The sequence below is a fragment of the Narcine bancroftii genome, chromosome 1, assembly GCF_036971445.1.
Source record: "Narcine bancroftii isolate sNarBan1 chromosome 1, sNarBan1.hap1, whole genome shotgun sequence".
Classification (NCBI taxonomy): Eukaryota; Metazoa; Chordata; class Chondrichthyes; order Torpediniformes; family Narcinidae; genus Narcine; species Narcine bancroftii.
The window spans coordinates 330,364,840-330,384,707 of record NC_091469.1 but is presented as its reverse complement, the minus strand read 5'-3'; the positions used below and the strand labels follow the sequence as shown (position 1 = coordinate 330,384,707).

Genomic DNA, 19,868 nt, shown 5'->3' with positions numbered 1-19,868 from the left:
CACCAGCGATAGGAATTGGGGTTTGAATTCTGCACTGTCTGTAAGGTGTTTGTATGTTTGTGCCTGTAATGGTTTTCCCAGGGGGCTCCGGTTTCCTCCCATTGTTCGAAACTTATTGGGTGTGTAGATTAATGGTGTAAATTGGGCAGCATGGACTTGTGGCTTGTTACTGCTGTATGTCCAAATTTAAAATTAAATTTAAAGTTAGCCAAATCATAACAGTACCCACCCACCCCCCCCCCCCCCATAACCTGGGTGTCGGAAGAGCATCCATGCTGAAAGAACTGAACAGACTCATTTCAACCATTTGCCTCTTAATGATGAATGGTAAGATATCGTGCATTGGTTACTTTTCTGAAGAGAATTATTTTCCTCTTGTTATCTTTATGAAGAACATTTTCAGAATTCCCTGGAGAACCAACATTGGTGCCATCTACACAACAATAACATGTAAATAATTATGTGTGGATTAATGAATAATGTCCTGGGAAAAGTACTGTGTACACATTTTCAATTTAAGTAAGAGGAGTTGCTTCAAAGTTTGATTACAAAAGCTAAATCAAATTGCCTATAGATTAATTAAAAAGTCGACTTATTGTACATAGAACATTGTAGACCCTTTGATGTTGTGCTGACCCATATATTCCTACCAAAACAATGAAACCCTCTCGACCTCATAACCCTCTTCTTTCATCCATGTCTCTGTCTAAGAGTCTTTCAAATGCCTCTATTGTTCCAGCCTCTACCACCACCCATGGCAATGCATTCCAGGCACTCTGTATAAAATTTTTTTAAAAACAACTTACTCCTGACGTCTCTCATAAACCTTCCTCCCTTTACTTGGTACAGATGTCCTCTGGTGTTTGCTACTCCCGCCCTGGGAAAATAGGTGCTGACTGTCTACCATACTTATGCCAGGAACTGGATATTGAGCTGGATGTCAGCTTCAGGGTGTCAGTGTTGAGAGTATGTTGATGATTGTTGAGGATAGAGCACTGGATGCTGTGTGCATGAAGATTTGTAAAGCATTCAGTGAGGACCCTCATGGTAGGCTGAGCTAGAATATTGAGGCACATTGGATTGACAATGACTTGGTAGCTCAATGATTAGAGATTGAACAAGGTGGATTGTTTTCCCTGGAGAGAAGAATGCTGAGGAGCAGTGATTAAAATTGTGAGAGGTATATGGCAGGATGCAGATACAAAGTACTGGAAGGCATAGGTTTAAGGTGGGGGTGGGTGGTGGAGTAGGTTTAAGGTGAGAGGGAGGGGTGAAGTAAGTTTAAAGATTTTAGAGACAATTTTTTTTTACACAGTGAGGTAATTGCCTTGAACACCCTGCTAAGGGAAGTGGTGGGAGTGTGTCTGATTGCACAGTTAGTTCAGCAGTTAGCTCAATGCTGTTACAGGGCTAGCGACCTGGGTTCTAATCTGGCGCTGTCTGTAAGGAGTTTGTACATTCTCCCATTGTCTGCGTGGGTTTCCTTCCACCCTTCAAAGTGTATGGAGGTTGTATTTGCGTGGCACAGGCTCGTGGGATGGAAGGGCCTGTGACTGTTCTGTATGTTTAAATTTAAATATATCAATATTTATATCCAGAAAAGGAGGAATTTCGAGCATGTCTAGGCTGATGGGATTGGTGTTCACAGATATTGAGTGCTGAATGGGCTGTCCTGTGGTAGTATCTTATCTATGTGCTTGTTTCTAGGTATATGCCATGATTATTTTAAAATTACTATTTATTGAGGTAAATGTTGCTATTTATTGGACTATCCAGGACCAAGAGGCTTTGGTTCCTATTGAGCAACACAGAGCCAGGACAGAGATGGAACTGGCAGCCTTTGGGATGGCTGACCTCATTCCTTCCCTTCCAATGGAAGGAGGGAAAGATAGGTGTTTTCCATTTATTTTCATGCAGGAAAGATTGGTATCACTTGTTGGCCCTTCGGATGCTTTGGCTGGTCGGGAGAACAAGTATCTGCCATTATTGTGGATCCTTTAATGCAATATTTCCCAGCTTTAGGGCTGCAGAGAACTGGATTGGTTGAACGGTGCCCACATTAATGTCACAAACTTGAGCATTACGGGCATTAGTCTTCCCACCCCGCCCCCCTCCCCCCCCCCCCACCCCCCATAACAGTATCTTTAAGAAGCTGTGCCTCCAGAAAGCAGTCTAACATCAAGAACACACACCATCGGAGTAGTGGCCAGTAGGGGAACTCCAGCCCTCTCCAGAAAAATTTTAAAAAGATAGAGAAAAAACAAAGGCACAAACATGGAAACCATAACAAAGTGAAAGTGTGGAGAAAATGACAATGAAGAAAGAAAAACCAAAAACAACGGGAAGAAAAGAAGGAAGGACGTCAGAGGAGGAAGGTGAAGGCCTTATCGGTACGAGGAGGCCCGCCGTGGAGAGAGAAGCCGCTCCCTGAGGTCGGTGGAAACCCCGAACTCGGGACTACAAAAATGGCTCATGGAGCCAAACAAAAGTGCGCAACCGCGCATGTGCGAATGATGCGCAAGACAAAAATAGGAAAACATAGAAAATAACGAGAACAAGAAGGAAGAGAATAAAAATAAGAAATCAAAGAAACAACAGATGACCAACCCAGAGGAAGAAGACCAACACCAAGACACTTTTAATAAAAATAAGAAGACCAAAAATACCCAACAAAATAAAACAAACAACCTAACAGAAAACCAGAAGAGACAGAGGTAAAGGACACAGATCCTGGAGTGGACTCAGAAGAAGAGGAGGAAGAACACAGAGAAATGGAAGATGAAGGGAAGGGCAAGTGCATGGATATTTTTTTAAAGAATATATGGAAACAGTAAAAGAATGGCAGTCACAAGAATTCAGTGAAATAAAAAGAAGAATAAAAAGTACAGAAGAAAAAGTGAATAGATTAGAGATGATCATGACAGATATAGGAAAAAGAGTAGACAAGGTGGAAGAATGAGAAACAACCATAGAAATGGAAGTAGATGACTTAAAAAAGAAATTAGAAGAATCTGATAAAAATGTTAGAGACACAGGAGCTGTTAGCTCAGAAGATAGATATAATGGAAAATTATAATTGAAGAAACAATATAAAGATAGTGGGCCTTAAGGAAGATGAAGAAGACAAAAATATGAAAGAATTTATAAAAGAGTGGATCCCCAGGGTCCTAGGAAGACCAGAATTACAGGAAGAAATGGAAATAGAAAGGGCACACAGAACATTAGCCCCTAAACCACAACCACAACAAAAACCAAGATCCATTCTAGTAAAATTCTTAAGATATACAACAAGAGAAAATATATTGGAGAAGGCAATGAAAAAAATAAGAGAAGACAAAAAACCACTGGAATACAAGGGTCAAAATTTTTTTTCTATCCAGATATAAGTTTTGAACTCCTGAAGAAGAGGAAGGTGTTCAATGCAGCAAAAATGACCCTATGGAAAAAAGGTTATAAATTTATGTTAAAATACCCAGCGGTACTTAAAATAGTTATCCCGGGGCAGCAAGGCAAACTATTCTCAGATCCGGAAGAAGCGTGAAAATTTGCAGAACAACTACAAAATAGACAGAGAGATGAAGAGATGTAACAAGAACAAAAATGACAACAAACTATATGGATGTGTGTATGTATGTATATATATGTGTATATATATATAAAAAAGATATATATATGTATATGTGTGTATATATATATATATATATATATATATATAAATAAAATAGAGTATAGGTAAGAACTAATAAGGGAAAGAAAGGGAATAAGGAGGGAATTAAGAGAGTGACCTTTGTTATATATGAAGATTAAAATCTTTTCGGGGGGGGCTGGGTGGGGAAGAATAACAGTCACTGCGAAATCAGTTGACGCTTGCGAGCGGATTCGCAAATCCAAATGGAGAGGGGAGATGTGGTTGCCTGACAAGGGACAAAGGGCAACTCAGAAAGGGGAGGGACTATTGGGATTAAAGGAATTTTGGATATGAGAATAGTGGAAATATTTTATGTTTTAGAAATGTTGTCTTATAATGTGTTCAAAAAAAGAAAGCAGAAATGGATAAGAAGGGAAGGTGGTGATGAGGAAATGGAAAGGAAAGATAAACAAAGTATGAAATGACTATGTTGAACTATATGACTTTAAATATTAATGGAATACATAACCAAATCAAAAGGAAGAAACTGTTAAATTTACTGAAAAAAGAAAAAATTGATATAGCATTCGTACAAGAAACACATCTAACTGAAGTGGATCACAAGAAATTAAAGAGAGATTGGATAGGACATGTAACAGCAGCATCATATAATTCAAAAACCAGAGGAGTAGCTATATTAATCAATAAAAATGTACCAATCAAAATAGAAGAGGAAATAATAGATCCAGCAGGGAGATATGTAATGATAAAATGTCAGATATATTCAGAATTTTGAAATTTACTCAATGTATACTCACCTAATGAAGAAGATCAAAAATTTATGCAAGATATCTTTTTGAAGATAGCAGATACACAAGGGAACATATTAATAGGAGGGGATTTTAACCTTAATTTGGACTCAAACATGGATAAAACTGGAAAAAAAACTAACAGAAAGAACAAAGTAACCAAATTTATAATTAAATCGATGCAAGAAATGCAACTTTTGGATATATGGAGGAAACAACACCCAAAGGAAAAGGAATATTCATATTATTCAGGTAGACAAAACATACTCAAGGATAGACCTATTCCTGTTATCAGCCCACATTCAAGGGAGAGTTAGGAAAATGGAATATAAAGCTAGACTATTATCGGACCACTCAACCCTGTTATTGGCAATAGAGCTAGAGGACATCCCACCAAGAATGTATAGATTAAACTCCATGCTACTTAAAAGACAGGATTTTAGAGAATTAATTGAACGACAAATTAAAATGTACTTTGAAATAAATACGGAATCAGTGAAAGATAAGTTTATACTATGGGATGCAATGAAAGTGTTCATCAGAGGGCAAATAATAAGTTATGTAACTAAGATGAAGAAGGACTACAATCAGGAAACAGAACAGTTGGAAAGGGAAATAGAAAAAGAATTAGCAATAAAGGAAGATACAACTAAAAGAAGAGAATTGGCAGATAAAAAAATAAAATATGAAACACTACAAACATATAACGTGGAGAAGAACATAATGAAGACAAAACAGAAATATTATGAGCTAGGAGAAAACAAATTACCAACTACCAAAACTAATATTGACGCAAAATCAGCTAATCCCTTTCACAATAGATAACCTTTCCTTTAGAGAATGGGAGAGAAAAGGGATCAAAAGAATAGAAAATTGTTTTTCGGGAAATAAATTATTATCCTTTGAACAAATGAAGGATAAATATAATATAACTCACGATACAATGTTTGCATACCACCAACTGAAAACCTACTTGAAGGACAAATTGGGAAACAGTCTGAGGTTACCAGAAGGAAGCAATTTTGAATATGTGATTACAGACACAATGATAATTAAAAAATTTGTAACAAACATGTACATCAAACTGCAAGAAAAGGAGAATGAGGAAACAAACGGTAAACCTAAACAAAAATGGGAACAAGATCTAAACATAAAGATAAAGAATGAAACAGGGGAGAAGCTATGTTCCGGAACTATGAGAAATACAATAAACACAAGGTTACGCATGATACAATATAACTGGATACACAGGCTATACATCACACCTCAAAAGTTAAATAAATGGGACCCAACAGTATCTGACAGATGTTTTCACTGTAAAAAGGAAACGGGAACAACAATTTATGCAATTTGGACATGTGAGAAAGTTAAAAAATTTTGGGAAGATCTAAACCAGATATTAAGTAAAATCACAAAAAGCAATATACCAAAAAACCCAGAGATCTTCCTCCTAAGTAATATAAGAAATAAAGAATTTGGACTCGATTTGGATGGAGCACAAAAAAGATTTGTTATGATAGCCGTAGCTGTAGCAAAAAAATGTATTACATCAACCTGGAAATTAGAAGACAACTTGAAAATACAACAATGGTACATAGAAATGAATAAATGTATTCCATTAGAAAAAATAACATAATTTAAGAAATAACATTACAATATTTGAACAAATATGGGAGCCATACATGAAGTACAATAGAGAAAACCTACCATGGACTTCCACCACCTAAAATGACAGAAGGAGAAGATAACGAAAAGAACTGATTCAGTAAAATTTCTTGTTTATTTTTATTAAGTGACAACATTGTTTAACGGGTTTAATGTATCTTATAGATTGAACTTCAAATAAATGGGGAAGGGGGTGAGGGAGGGAGGGGGGGAAAGGGGGAGAAAATGACACTATATATTTAAGAAGAAAAATGTCTGTATGTATCTTGGTCAATATGGTTTATAGCGTGAAAAATTTAAACAAAAATTAAAAAAAGAACACACACCATCCAGGTTCCTGCCTTTTTCTCACAGCTGCCATCAGGAAGGAGGTACTGGAGCCTAAAGATACACACTCAATGTTACAAAAACAGCCCTCTGCTGTCAAATTTCTCAATGGACATTGAAGCTATGGACACCCCCCACCTCACTTTTTTTATCTTTTTTGCACTAGTTATTTATTTTTAAAACTTGTATTTACAGAATTGTAATTTTTAGGCCCTTTGGCCCTCGATATAGTGCTGACTGATATATTTCTACTAAAAAAAATGAAACCCTTGCTACCTGGTAATCCTCTATTTTTCTTTCTCCCATCTGTCTAGGAGTCTCTTCAACACTCCTGATATTCCCGCCTCCAACACCACCCTTGGCAATGCATTCCAGGCACCCACTACTCTATGTTTAAAAAAATCAACTTATCCCTGTTGTCTCCCCTAAACTTTCCTCCCTTCATTTTGTACAGATATCCTCTGGGATTTTTGGCTCCCGTCCTGGGAAAGAGGTGCTTGCAGTCTACCTTATCTATGCCCCTCACAATCTTGTAGACCTCACTTTCCATCCTTCACCACAAAGAGAAAAGTTCTAACCCTGCTAATGCTGCCTCATAAGACAACAAATTAGAGTAATTGTTGCACCTTGTTCTGTACAACACTGATGCTGCCAAACAACAAATTTCACACATGTTCATGGCAATAAATCTGATTCTGAAAACAAATATTGCTGATATAATAAATAATAATAGGTGAAACAAGGTGGTAAATACGATGGCTGAAAGAAAAAACAAACATTCTCAATAATGTCCCACTAAAACAGAGCAAAGTTCCTATCATTGATCTGGGCAGGGGCTTGTGCTTACCAGCTGCCCCCCTCCCCCTATCTGGTGATCTGTGGGCTTACAGGTGGTCCGAAGTACTGAAAGGGATGAGTGGTGCAAGGAGTCACAGTGAAAATGGTGTGAAACACACCTGGTGTGGTCTCTACATTGGAGAGACTGGAAGACCACTTCATTGAGCACCTCGGCTCTGTCTGCCGCAATAACATGGATCTCCCAGTGGCCATCCATTTCTTCCCCTTCCTGTTCCCTTGCTGACATGAATCTCCATGGCCTCTTGCACTGCCAGACTGAGAGCACCTACAAATTGGAGGAACAACACCTCATCTTCCATCTGGGCACCCTCCAATTGGATGGCATTAATACCGACTTCTCTGGTTTCTGTTAAACCATCCAATCTTATTTCCTCTGACTCACTCTCTCTAGGTCAGGGGTGTCAAACTCAAATTCACGGAGGGCCAAAATTAAAAATTTGGACTAAGTCGAGGGCCGAACTAAATATTTATTGAAAATTTTCAACAACATCTGCATGTTTTCTCTTCTTTGTTAAACTTTAGGATATAACTTTAGGAGGATAATGTTACAGGTCAGGAGTACGTAGCTAAAGTTCACCCTTTGCTTGACCTGAGGGAAACATATTTGGTCCCTTTGGAGATGTAGTCAGTATTCACAGGCTGTGTCCATTTTGGCCTGCATCAGGACTCAGCATTTCCTGCTCACTCCTCTGGCCCTAGGCCTCTATTCACACTCGACCCACCATCCGTCTATCTGACCAGTCCTTTACCCAACCTCTACTCACCCCTCACTCCACTCACTCTGCCTCTACCCACCCCATCCTATGCACGCCCCTCTACTGCCTCTCCCCTCAACCTGTTCCTCCCTCTACCCGTCTCTCACCCTCTAATCACCCCTCCCCTACTCACCCTGCCCCTCCCCTTTTACCTCTTCCGTATCCACCCCTCCTTCTACTCATCCCTCCCTCTAACTGCCCCTCGCACCACCATAACTTCTCCTGCCCATTACTCCTCACCTACACCCTCTGCCCACCCCTGCTTACACACCCACTCAGGCCCAGCACGCTGCCGATCAGCCTTTGAGGACAGCCACCATCTCTCTCTTCACGTGCAGGGCCGAACCAGCCATCCCTGGGGTCCGCGCGGGTGCAAGCGCTGAAGGCCGTGGCGACTGGGAGAAGTGCGCTCGCGCTGTGGAAGGGCCGTCCGGTGCCAGTCGCGCAGGGCTCGCGCTGCCCGGGGGCCGTGCGCAGCCTGCCATGCCCATCACGCCGACAGGAAATCACAGGCACTCGCCCATCCGCCGCACCGCTCGACAGGTGGGAGAAGTGACTGGTTGTGCGGGGAGCCTTCCAACTGGCTTGCCGGCTGATGACATCGACAGACTTCTCATGTTACAATTTCTCGTGTTACAATGGGGAAGGATGTGCAATTAAGGGGGAGGATGGTGGGGGTGACATTACCAAAAAACAGTATCGGCTCTTGCTGCAGGGCGGGCCACCTCTAATACATTTTTGAAATGATCTTGCGGGCCAAATATAATTGGCCTGCGGGCCAGAGTTTGACATGTGTGCTCTAGGTCCTTCTATAGAGTAAAAAAAAATATTGTAAAGGCGGAGGTTCTCCATTCTCACGTCACTGACCCTACCTTCATAACAGTTCTGGGAGCAGCTCCAAGATGACAACTCCAATCCTTCCAGGAGGCAGCCCCAGCGGTAGCTTCATAAATACACAGCTGCTGCGTGTCTGGCTAGGGGCGGGTGGATGATGTCGCAATGACACCATCAGCCTGCGATCCAGGACCTAGTCAAGTCGAGACCTGTCACATTTCCACCTTGAAGGCGAATGTGCCCAGGAGCAAGTGGAGGAAGACGCTGCCGGTCTGGGGTCGATCGCATTGGGTAGGCTAGATATTTTTAACGGAGATTCGGTTGGGCAGAAGAATTATCAATGGCTGACTTCATAACCCATAATTCCCCCATGCAGCTGGAACTGCTCTGCGTTTCCCTATGGTTCCAGCTGCATGGGGGATTACGGGTAATGAAGATAGCCATTGCTTGCCGTGTATTTATGCCGTCATGATGATGGGCGGCTCCACGGCAACAGTCATCCCGCTTGCATCGGCTCTGGAGGACACACCGAGGCATCGTTCTACATAAAAGCAAAGCTGGAGCAGCCTTTTACCACTGCTCTGTAAAAAGATAAGTGCAAATCTTTCTCTGCCATTGGAACCAGCTATGAAGTGGAGGCCCTACATAAAAACACCCTCTTTCTTCCCTTTTCCTTCTCTTGTACAAAGCCTAAATCAATTCTCACCTTTCCTCTCTTCTGTCCTATTATCCTATCTAATTAATACCTTTTGTTTATTCATTGGTACTCCTCCCCTCCCATTTTTTCCTTTTTTTTTCCCCAGCCTTTGACACGGTTTTGTTTTCTTACTATGCCTTGACGAAGGTATAAGGCCAGGAATGTTGGTAATGTATCTTTGTCCCCATGGATATTACAGGACTGGCTGAGTTCCTCCAGCATGTTTGTGTTTTTACAGTGAAAGTGGTCCCTGTGGAAAGCTGAAGTGGAGGGGAGAGATGGGAAGATGGGGACTGATGGTTCGATCGAGTTGGAATTGGTAGAAATGAAGAATGGACGTGGAGGCCAGTGAGGTGAAAGATGAGCACCATAGGAACATAGGAAGTAGGAACAGGAGTAGGCCAAAAATGGCCCATCGAGCCTGCTCCGGCATTCAATACGATCATGGCTGATCTAATTTATGACCTAACTCCACCTACCTGCCTTCTCCCCATATCCCCTAATTCCTCTATGGGAACTTCATTCTGTCTGGTGAGGACAGGAGTTGATAGCTAATGTGTGAGGTAAAGTATGTGAAGGTTCCAACTATGGCAGAGTGGGAAATTGAGGAAAGAGGATGGGTTCAAACAGGAGGCAGGGTGAGAGCAGGTATATTGGGAGTACATGGCTGAAGGACCTACACAGGCTGTGGGCAACTTGCAGCTGATGGACCCGCACGATTTCCGGGCTGCTGGAGACTGGCTGATGGGAAGCAGGTGTCAAAGACAGGATTAATCAGGGGACTGAAGGCTTCATGGTGCTATCAGAGGGTTGAATCTGGAGCTTAGGTGGCCAATGGATCAAACAGGAGTCTGCAGCTGCAGAGGGTGCGGGAGCACAGGAGGTGAATCCACAGACACTTGTGCTCTTACTTTTAGGGATGTTGGCAACACTAATGGTGATACTTGTCCTTGCGGCAGGCAGAAGGCAATTTCGTATAATATTACAGGTTCTGTAGTATTACAATAAAGAAATCTTGAAGGTGATAAAATTCATGAGTTCTGCAGTACCAATGCAGTCATTTAAGCTGTGAAGAAAATGTTGGAGAAGGATGCCAGAGTAGGTTTGGAATAAGGACAGTTCCACATTGGCCAACAAGAATGCAGGCAGGCTGGGCCCCATGAGAAGTTCCATGTCTACATCTGGGTCCCGTAGAAGGTCCAACAGCATTCACTAGAGGTAAAGATATATAACTGACAGTTCATTACCTTGAAGAAGGGCTCAGACCCGAAACATCAGTTATATATCCATACCTTCTGAGGACGGTGCGAGACCGGCTGAGTTCTCCAGCGACTCTGATTTTAATACAATCACAGCATCAGCAGACTTTTGTATTTCAGTTACCTACTAATGTTCCTACTTTTATCTCTCACCCAAACCCCTGCCCCAACTTACTGCGGGTCTCTCCCTCTACCTACCTCTCCATTTTCCCACCTTTTATAATCTTGCCTCCTCCCCAGCTTCTTGCCCCCATCATACACATTATAAACCCCCCCCCCTTCTTTTTACTTTAGTCTTGATAAAATGTTGACTGACACTTTCTATCCATGGATGCTTCCTGGCTAACGAGTTCCTCAATCATTGTTTGATCAAGATCCCAGCATCTATCTTTTTTCGTGGTTCTCATACAAAAAGATAAAGGTTGCTTGTGAAAGGTAAGATGTACATTTCTTTTTACACTAGTGATCAAGTTCCAACTGGAAACTGATTTATTTTTTCATTTATTTTCCAGGATGGGATGCATTAGGCAGAGTCAACATGCATTTGAGCTGCATTCCTGAACTGCTGCAGTCCTGGTGAAGGTACAGTACTTCCATGATGCTTTTGGGTTGGGGGCTGCAGGATTGAAATCAGGAATGAAGAATGGCAATACATTGTAAGTAAGAATGACATGTGACATGGAGGGTTCCTGCAGGTGGAGGCGTCCTCATTGGCATGCTGCCCCTGGTCCATTTTTTGGCAGTAGAAGTTCCAGTTTTGGTGATGTCGCTGGAATATCCCAGGCAAAGAATAGAAGTCCATTTCGTAGGTGGTGCACACTGAAGGCAATGTCCTTCTCTTGTGGATGAAATGGATATTTGGGATGGCTTATGTAGGCTGCTTTGCCCAGGATGCCATTAGATTCCTGAGAGATGCAGCAGCATCTACACTTCCTAAAGAGGCTGAGGTCGGCAAGGCAACTGACCCCCATCTTGGCAACACAAGAGCATAGTTGAGAGTGTCCTGATTGGCTGCTTCATTGTGGGGGTCAGTAACTGAAAGCCAATACAGAGGATCATCAAAACAGCTGAGAAAATCACGTGAACTGGGATTGTTGCTTAAATGGGGCTCAAAGAATTATAGAAGTCCCTTTCCATCCAGCACACAGTATTTATTTAAAATTATATTGATGTAGATATGCAATAATGATGTGCTGTTTATTGTGTGTGTATGTGCCTGCTTCAGAGAAATGCCATTTTGTTGGGCTGCATATGTACAATCAGATGATAATAAACTTGAACCTTAAGTTGTATTCAACCGGACATTCTTGACTTGTGCTTTGGGGCATGAGGAGGTGAGTCACTCACCACAGGAGTCCCAGCCTTTGACCTGATTTTGCAGCCTCTGTAATTGTGTGGCTGTGGGGGTTCTAATCAGTGGGCACTCTCAGGGAATCATAGTGGTAGTAATGTCATTGAGAATCAAGGATCAGTGTTTAGACTCTATTTTGTTGAAGATGGCCATTGCCTGATACTTTTGAATGATATTTCACACCTATTGCTTTTGACTGAATATCTAAGCCAACAGGTCTCGCAGCGTCCATAGGAGTAGAGATATATAACTGAAGGGGCCTGAGCCCTTCTTAAAAAAAAACACCCTGCTCCCAAAGTGCCCTTTAAATCTTTCTCCTCTCACCTTAAACCTATACTGTCCATTTGGGAAAAGACTGTGACCATCCACCTTATTCTGCTTTTCATGATTTTATAAACAGTTACAGTTATATACAGTTACCACTCAGGACAAGGGAAAATAGTCCCAGCCTATCCGATCTCCAGTGCCATCAACATACTCTTTTGCATCCTTTGTGTAGCATGGTGACCAGAACTGCGCACAGTACTCCAGAGGCAGTCTCACCGACGTCTTGCACAGCTGGAACATGATGTCCCAACTCTTGTACTCAATGTCCCTGACCAACAAAGGCAAGCATGCTGTACACCTTCTTCACCACCCTGTGTCACTTTATGTATTCTCTGGTGTCCCTGTTCTACAGCACTCCCCAGGGCCCTACCATTCCTGCCCGACCTTAACTTCCCAAAATGCATTACTTTGCAGTCATTTCAATTGAATTCCTAGTTGATCTAAAGCCTGCTGTAGTGAAACACAGAAGTCTGCTGACACTGAGATTGTAGTAAAAACATACAAACATGCTGGAGGAACCCAGCGGGTCTCGTAGCATCCATAAGAGGTAAAAATATATTACCGATGTTTCAAGGTATAAGACCATGATGAGATCATGTCAGCAAGGGAATGAGGCTGGGAATTGACATGGTGATTTAAAGTTTTCCTATGGTGGATCGATAGCAATTATTTATAGCATTTAATGAACATAAGAATACTTACTTGAAGTACCAGGCATGTAGGTCAATCAGGTGTAATTGGGTGGCATGGGCTCGTGGGCCAAAATGGCCTGTTACTGTACTGTATGTCAAAATTTATAAATTTAATAGATTCTTTATTTATACTTAATCTGTATTCAGGCTCGTTACATTTGAACCTGCTGAACTTGATCTCATCATCACAAGTTCTTTACTAGATTTTTGGAATCTTGACTGCAATCAGGAGTCAGGTGTTCAAGGGTTGAGGCTCACCTTAAGAACTGCCTGATGATCTCTAGTCTTCAAGCTGAAAAATGTTTCGAGCTACCTGATGCAGAGGTCCACTGGAGATGTGGCTGACTTCTTTCACAGATGTCTAGAATTAGGCCGAGGACGCACAACATCTCCCCACTTGTCAGGAAGGTGAAACAGTGACTGCACTTCCTGAGAAGTCTGAACTGAAATGAGCAAGGCTACCGGCCACCATCCTGCCAACCTTTAACAGGAGCTCTATTGAGAGCATCCTGGCCAGCTGCATCACAGTGTGGTACAGTTGCTGCAGAGAAATGGATTGGAGGTCAATCCACAGGACCATAAGAGTGGCAGAGAGGATCACTGGAATTTCCCTCCCCCTCATCAATGTGCTACCGGAATCGATGTCTGAAGAGGGTAGGCAAAATTGTTTTGGATCACTACCACCCTGCACACAGCATCTACTCCCGTAGCCGGAACCACCAGGCTGAGAAACCGCTTCTTCCCACGTGCCATGAGAATGCTGAACGACTAAAGGAAGTATTTGTATTAACCATCTGAGATTCTGATATTTACTAAACAATATTTATTTAGTTAGTTATATTAATACTTGTCCTACATGTGTACTGTTTGTCTGTATGCATGTTATGTCTGGTTGTGTGTCTGTGTGTTTTGCACCAAGGGTTGGAGAAAGCTATTTTTTTCAGGTTGTACTTGTGCAATCACAAGACAATAAACTTGAAGTTGAACTTGGTAATTTGAGAGCCATGGTGGTTTTTACTGCCATGGGGAGCCCAGGCATGGATCTGCCACTGCAAAAGATGCCAGACCACTTCCTTGGAGAAGCTTCCAAACACATTGCTCTTCGGTCATCTGCCATAAAACTTGCACTCCTTTAGAATGTGTGGAGGGTAAGAATTCCTGGCCAAAGCTCTTATATCTTCCTTCTGCGCCAATGTGACTAGGCCTTCAAGCCACCTCATCCTTTACAACATACCAGAGACTCTGCAAAGTACAACCAAAATACACTTTGATTCAAGTGATGGTGCTCGCTTGAACCTCAGCCAGGATCATGTGTCCTTTTTTTTTAGTACAACCCTCTCTCAGCTAAACTCTCTTCAATTTGCCAACTACTGTGCCTGCTCCATTGCAAACAAACTTGCAAGTCACTGAAGATCCATCTGAAATGCTAAAGTGGAGGAGTTCTTCCTTCAGCAAAGGCCAGCTGACTCATCTGTGCTTAACTCAGCCTGTTAGTTAGCTTCATTTTGCAGGGCCGATCTGGGATGCATTGCACCACAGGCTGATGTTACTAACTGCCCACTCTGCACCCCTCCAGCCATGTCCAACTGCGCCACTGTGCTGTTCTATTTACTGAGCAGCTTGATGCTGTGAACTAGTGGTTATCAGCCGGTGGGTCATGGCCACAACAGGTTTCCATGTGGGTCACCGAGACTTCCCAACCCTCTGAGGTTTGTCTCAGCCCTCCCAGGTGATCTTGGGTGGCGTGGCGAGCAATCTACCACTGAGGTCAGTGAGGTCATCTGGCCTTCTCTTAAAACAAGTGGCTTAGTACTCTGCACTCAGTCATGGTTCCCATCAGTCCTCCACACAAGAAGTGTGTGTTTCCTGTCTTCTAATAGCTTGTTGTTCTTCACTTCAGTCAAGACACAAGAGGCTCCTGTTTATAAGGTAAAAAGGCACATGATAGATTTCACCTCTAAAACTGGATATAAATTATTTTTGCAAAAAATTTTCATTGAAGATTTACCCTGGATGGAATTGCGTGACTGTAGCATATGTTACGTTTACTTGGCTGTTGTGAGCAAATGAATAACCTTTAACGTTCAAGGAATCATCCCAACACGATAGAAATAAATTAAACATAAACTAACAGATCATGTTATGTATGGTAATTATTCAGAAGATAAACCCCCTTTGTAAATTGCAATAAAATTAGTGTTTTCTTATGTTATTTGATGAGCTTATCATGATTTGGATATTAATTTCCTCTGGAAATTACTCATTTAAAAAAATATAACTTTTTTAGACTTTTGGAAATAGACTAGATTTTGAGTCAAATAATAACAGGTACAGTTATCAGGCTTTTATTCTTATGTCAATAAACATTGATCTATATATTTATAGTTAAAACACAGACAAACCATGAAAATTTTTTTTAAAAGAGACATTAACTTGAAACGGATGTACCACGAAATAGCACCATTACTCTTTGGCAACACTGTGTTTCAAACATAAAACTTATATTTTCATGTAGTATCAGTGTTTCTTGAGATAATAGGCTTTTAATTTTTTTTTTAATCTCAAAAACAAATCTATTTTTAAAAGTCTAAAAAGGGTTATATCTCAAATTTCTTTTTCCTTCATTTTGTATTCAATAATTTTTTTTACAGTTCCTTCAAAAATGGCCAAACAAAGGTATGATGACCAATAGATGAAGTTCGGATTCACATCCTCCTATGATCATGGAGAATTAAGAGGTCAACGTGTCCTGTGTCATAAGGTTCTCGGAGATCCCTCTCTGTGGCCACCCAAGTTGCAACTGCACCTGATGAAGATTCATCCGCAACAGCAGCATAAGGACGTGGATTTCTCCTGCATCAGCTGCATGGCTGGTGGACAGGACTCCTGCAGCCTCTCCTGCATCAGCTGCACAACTGGTGGATGGGACATTTGCAGCTTCTCCTGCATCTGCTGCACGGCTGGTGGATGGGACACTTTCAGTTTCTCCTGTATATGCTACACGGCTGGTGGATGGGACACTTGCAGCTTCTCCTGCATCTGCTGCATGGCTGGTGGATGGGACACTTTCAGTTTCTCCTGTATATGCTACACGGCTGGTGGATGGGACACTTGCAACTCCTCCTGCATCAGCTGCATGGCTGGTGGATGGGATACTTGCAGATTCTCCTGCATCTGCTGCATGGCTGGTGGATGGGACACTTTCAGTTTCTCCTGTATATGCTACACGGCTGGTGGATGGGACACTTGCAACTTCTCCTGCATCAGCTGATCGGCTGGTGGATGGGACATTTGCAGCCTCTCCTGCATCTGCTGCATGGCTGGTGGATGGGACACTTGCAACTTCTCCTGCATCAGCTGCATGGCTGGTGGATGGGACACTTTCAGTTTCTCCTGTATATGCTACACTGCTGGTGGATGGGACACTTGCAACTTCTCCTGCATCAGCTGCATGGCTGGTGGATGGGACACTTGTAGCTTATCCTGCATCTGCTGCATGGCTGGTGGATGGGAAAATTGCAGCTTCTCCTGCATCTGCTGCGCGGCTTGATGCTTCTTTTGATTTCTTTCAATACTTTCATGTATCACTTTGCTTACGACTTTGTAATTTATTTGTGATAAGATTATTCTGTTCCATGTGCATGTGCATGATGCCTTGAAGGCTGTAGCTATGGTTCTGTTCCACAAATTTAATAACTGTTTCCAAAGACTTTTTTGAGTAGCCTTTTTTATTTTGTATATTGTAGACTTTCTGATGTTGTGTGTTTCCATTAGAACAGTATTGCTCACACCATGTTCTAGTTTCTTAATTGTTTTAAGTTCGTCACTCAGTTTCAATGTGTTCTTCCTTCTCTTCACACCACAGGTTTATCTACTTTAGGATCTATTATTATGGATTTGTACATATGTCTGCTATGTATAGTTGCCACTGTGCACCTGTGACCCTTGCGCATACACAGAAAAGCCCACTAAATTTTGAGAGTTTTCAAAAAGTCCAGTTTCTCGGGTAGTCCAGATTCCTGACTTCTGCTGTATCATTATCACTCTCTCAACTACTGGAGTTTTAAAATTATTAAATTTAAAAATTTCAGTTATTTTCAAATATGTTACTAAAAGAAATAACTGAGGGAGAAATTTATATTTTCTCTGCCGTATGTCCAGAAAGCTGCTTTGCAAAGGGAGAGATATTCTGAAAGCTGCTTTCTAAATATTGTTGCAATGTGCATTTGTCTTCAAACGGGTGCAGGCCAAAAGTTACATGTGGCAAGTATGTTACACCAGTATGTCTAAGCCTTTGGTCCATGATCCACTGGTGGTCCATGTGTTTGTTATAGGTGTGCCACGGCAAAAATACCAAAACAAATATTGCAAATACAAGTGCTCTTCCTCCTTTCGATGGTCTGACTCATGATTTTTTCAACTTACGATAGGTTTGTCAGAACCTGGTCCCATCGTAAGCACCTGTACAATAATCAAATGGATCTGAATGCACAATCTTTGAAGCTAACTCATAACAGCCAACCAACCCCCTCCCACACTATCCTCCCTACCATCCTTTGCCGCCCCTCCCCGGCCATCACACTGGGCTTTCCAGTTTCATGCCTGCCAAATGTCCTGCAATCAACAACATGCCCCATTCACCAAATCCTACACCATCTCAAAAACACATTACTTCCACCATGATTACTGACTCGTCCTCCATGAATATCAACCCTGGCTCCATCACTGAAAGCATGGAAGTGACCCCCAACTCCTGCTCCATGTCCATCAGCCTTCACTCCTCCAATGATCGCCAAACCTCTAGAAAACATTGATCAAATGCTTGGCAATAAATGACTTGACAGTCACTGATTTCTCCTCCAACCCCTCCCGCACCGTTCACACCCAAAATTATGAATACCTCACATTCAAGTTCAAGTTTATTATCACCTGATCTACAACCAAACGAAACAGCTTTTGTCCAGACTACAGTACATATTTATACACACAAGACAGAGCACATTATAATCACATACATGCCACAGAACTGATGTAAATATATATATAAATATTGTGGAATAATTTTCTAATTTCATATTATAAGAGTCTCAAGGTTTCAGAATGCCATTGATCAATCTCATTGTCTGTGGGAAGAAGCCATTTCCCAGCTGATTTTGTACCTCCTTCATGATGAAGTAGTGGATCAAAGATCCTGTGTGAATCTACAAAATCCATCCACCAAACCTGCCCTCCTCTGCCTGAGCACTTTGCTCCAATCACCTTTGAGACACTAAATTTCAATCTCATTTCCTTCAGAGTGAGAGAATGGTCTCTTCAGTGCCTTACCCCTCATCCTTCCCCATCATGTTAAATTACTGACCTCTTGGCATTTCATCTGATTTAGAATTCCCAAAAATCTGTGAATGTCCAATAAACCTCAGTCAGTTTATTGTTCTAAGTAAAACACAAGGTCACAAAATTATAAGACATAAGAGCAGAAATAAGCTATTCAGCCCATCAACTCAGCCCCTCTACCCAACCCTAAGCTGATCCATTTTCCCAATCAGCCCCACTAACAATTCTTCAGCACACTTCCACTTGCAGGGAATTCTCTTTCCTCATTACCCCTTCAAAATTCCTTACTAGATGCTTCTCAGAACTGAATTCCTTTTTAACATTTTTTCAATGTAGCTGACCAGTCCAGTGATATTTTCCCACAGTCCAAAATTTACTTCTTCAGGAACAATCACAATTTTTGTGTTATCTTCCAATTTCTGAATTGCACCACTGATATATTTAAGCCAAAATCATCCGTCTACATGAAGGGTGCCCAAGCGTTGGTTTTAGTGGGCCATTGTGAGGTCAGAGCTGGAGTCTGTCGGCCATATTTGTTACTGGCATGAGCAATGACATCAAATGATGTATCACACTTTTGACAGCTCTTGCACATAATTCTACCATGGGTTAATGCTTTGTGAGAACAGGTTTTAATCGGGTGGATTGAGATATATTTCATTGTTTGCTAAAAGATTCCATCCAACCTGGGCCTGGATATTCAATGTCCTGCAACCTCTCCCATTCTCTGCTCATATCCTCAGTAGTCCATCAAAACATTTAAATCATCTGCCCAACCAAACCCAGGGGCCATCGATCAAAGAAATTAAATTGGGTCAAACGCCTGTGCCACACTCACCTTGAGCATCCTGCTTCCCCTCCCCTTGAGATCCTCTCTTTGGCCCCTGCCCACCCCTCCTGCACCAGATTGTTCGATCCTTGCTCCAGCACACTTCCCATATGATCTCTGTCACAATGCGAATGATCTGGAACACAGCAGAATACTAGAGGCCCTTCAATGGGCAAATCTGAAAGGTGCCATGTGCTAAATTTGGTGAAAATGAAATGATTTGTTAATGAGCTGTGGGTAATCCTGCTGTCAACAGTCTATTGATCATTAAACGTTGTCAATTATTTCCATAAGACCATAAGATATATATGGCCAGAAGTGGGCCATTTGGCCTATCGAGTCCGCTCCCCTATTCCAACATCTTCCCACTCAGCTGCACTCCCCTGCCTTCTCTCCACAACCTTTGATACCCTGAGTATTAAGATATCTATCAATCTTTGCCTTAATACACCATATTTCAAAATTCCTTTATTGTCTTTTAATAAATATTGGACAAAATTTGC

The 19,868-nt window shown here is 41.8% G+C and overlaps 1 long non-coding RNA gene across 2 annotated transcripts in view; it reads right to left on the bottom strand.

The window, feature by feature from the left end:
* The window catches only part of LOC138748401 (uncharacterized), a 42,743-nt gene that overhangs the window by 9,735 nt on the left and 13,140 nt on the right, over positions 1-19,868 (bottom strand). The window contains exon 4 of one of the 2 annotated variants that reach the window (XR_011347998.1): positions 14,839-15,120. The exons of the other annotated variant lie outside the window; for it this stretch is intronic. This is a non-coding gene — a long non-coding RNA (uncharacterized lncRNA). Of the gene's footprint in view, positions 1-14,838; positions 15,121-19,868 lie in introns of those variants that run through there. 2 annotated transcript variants of the gene reach the window in all.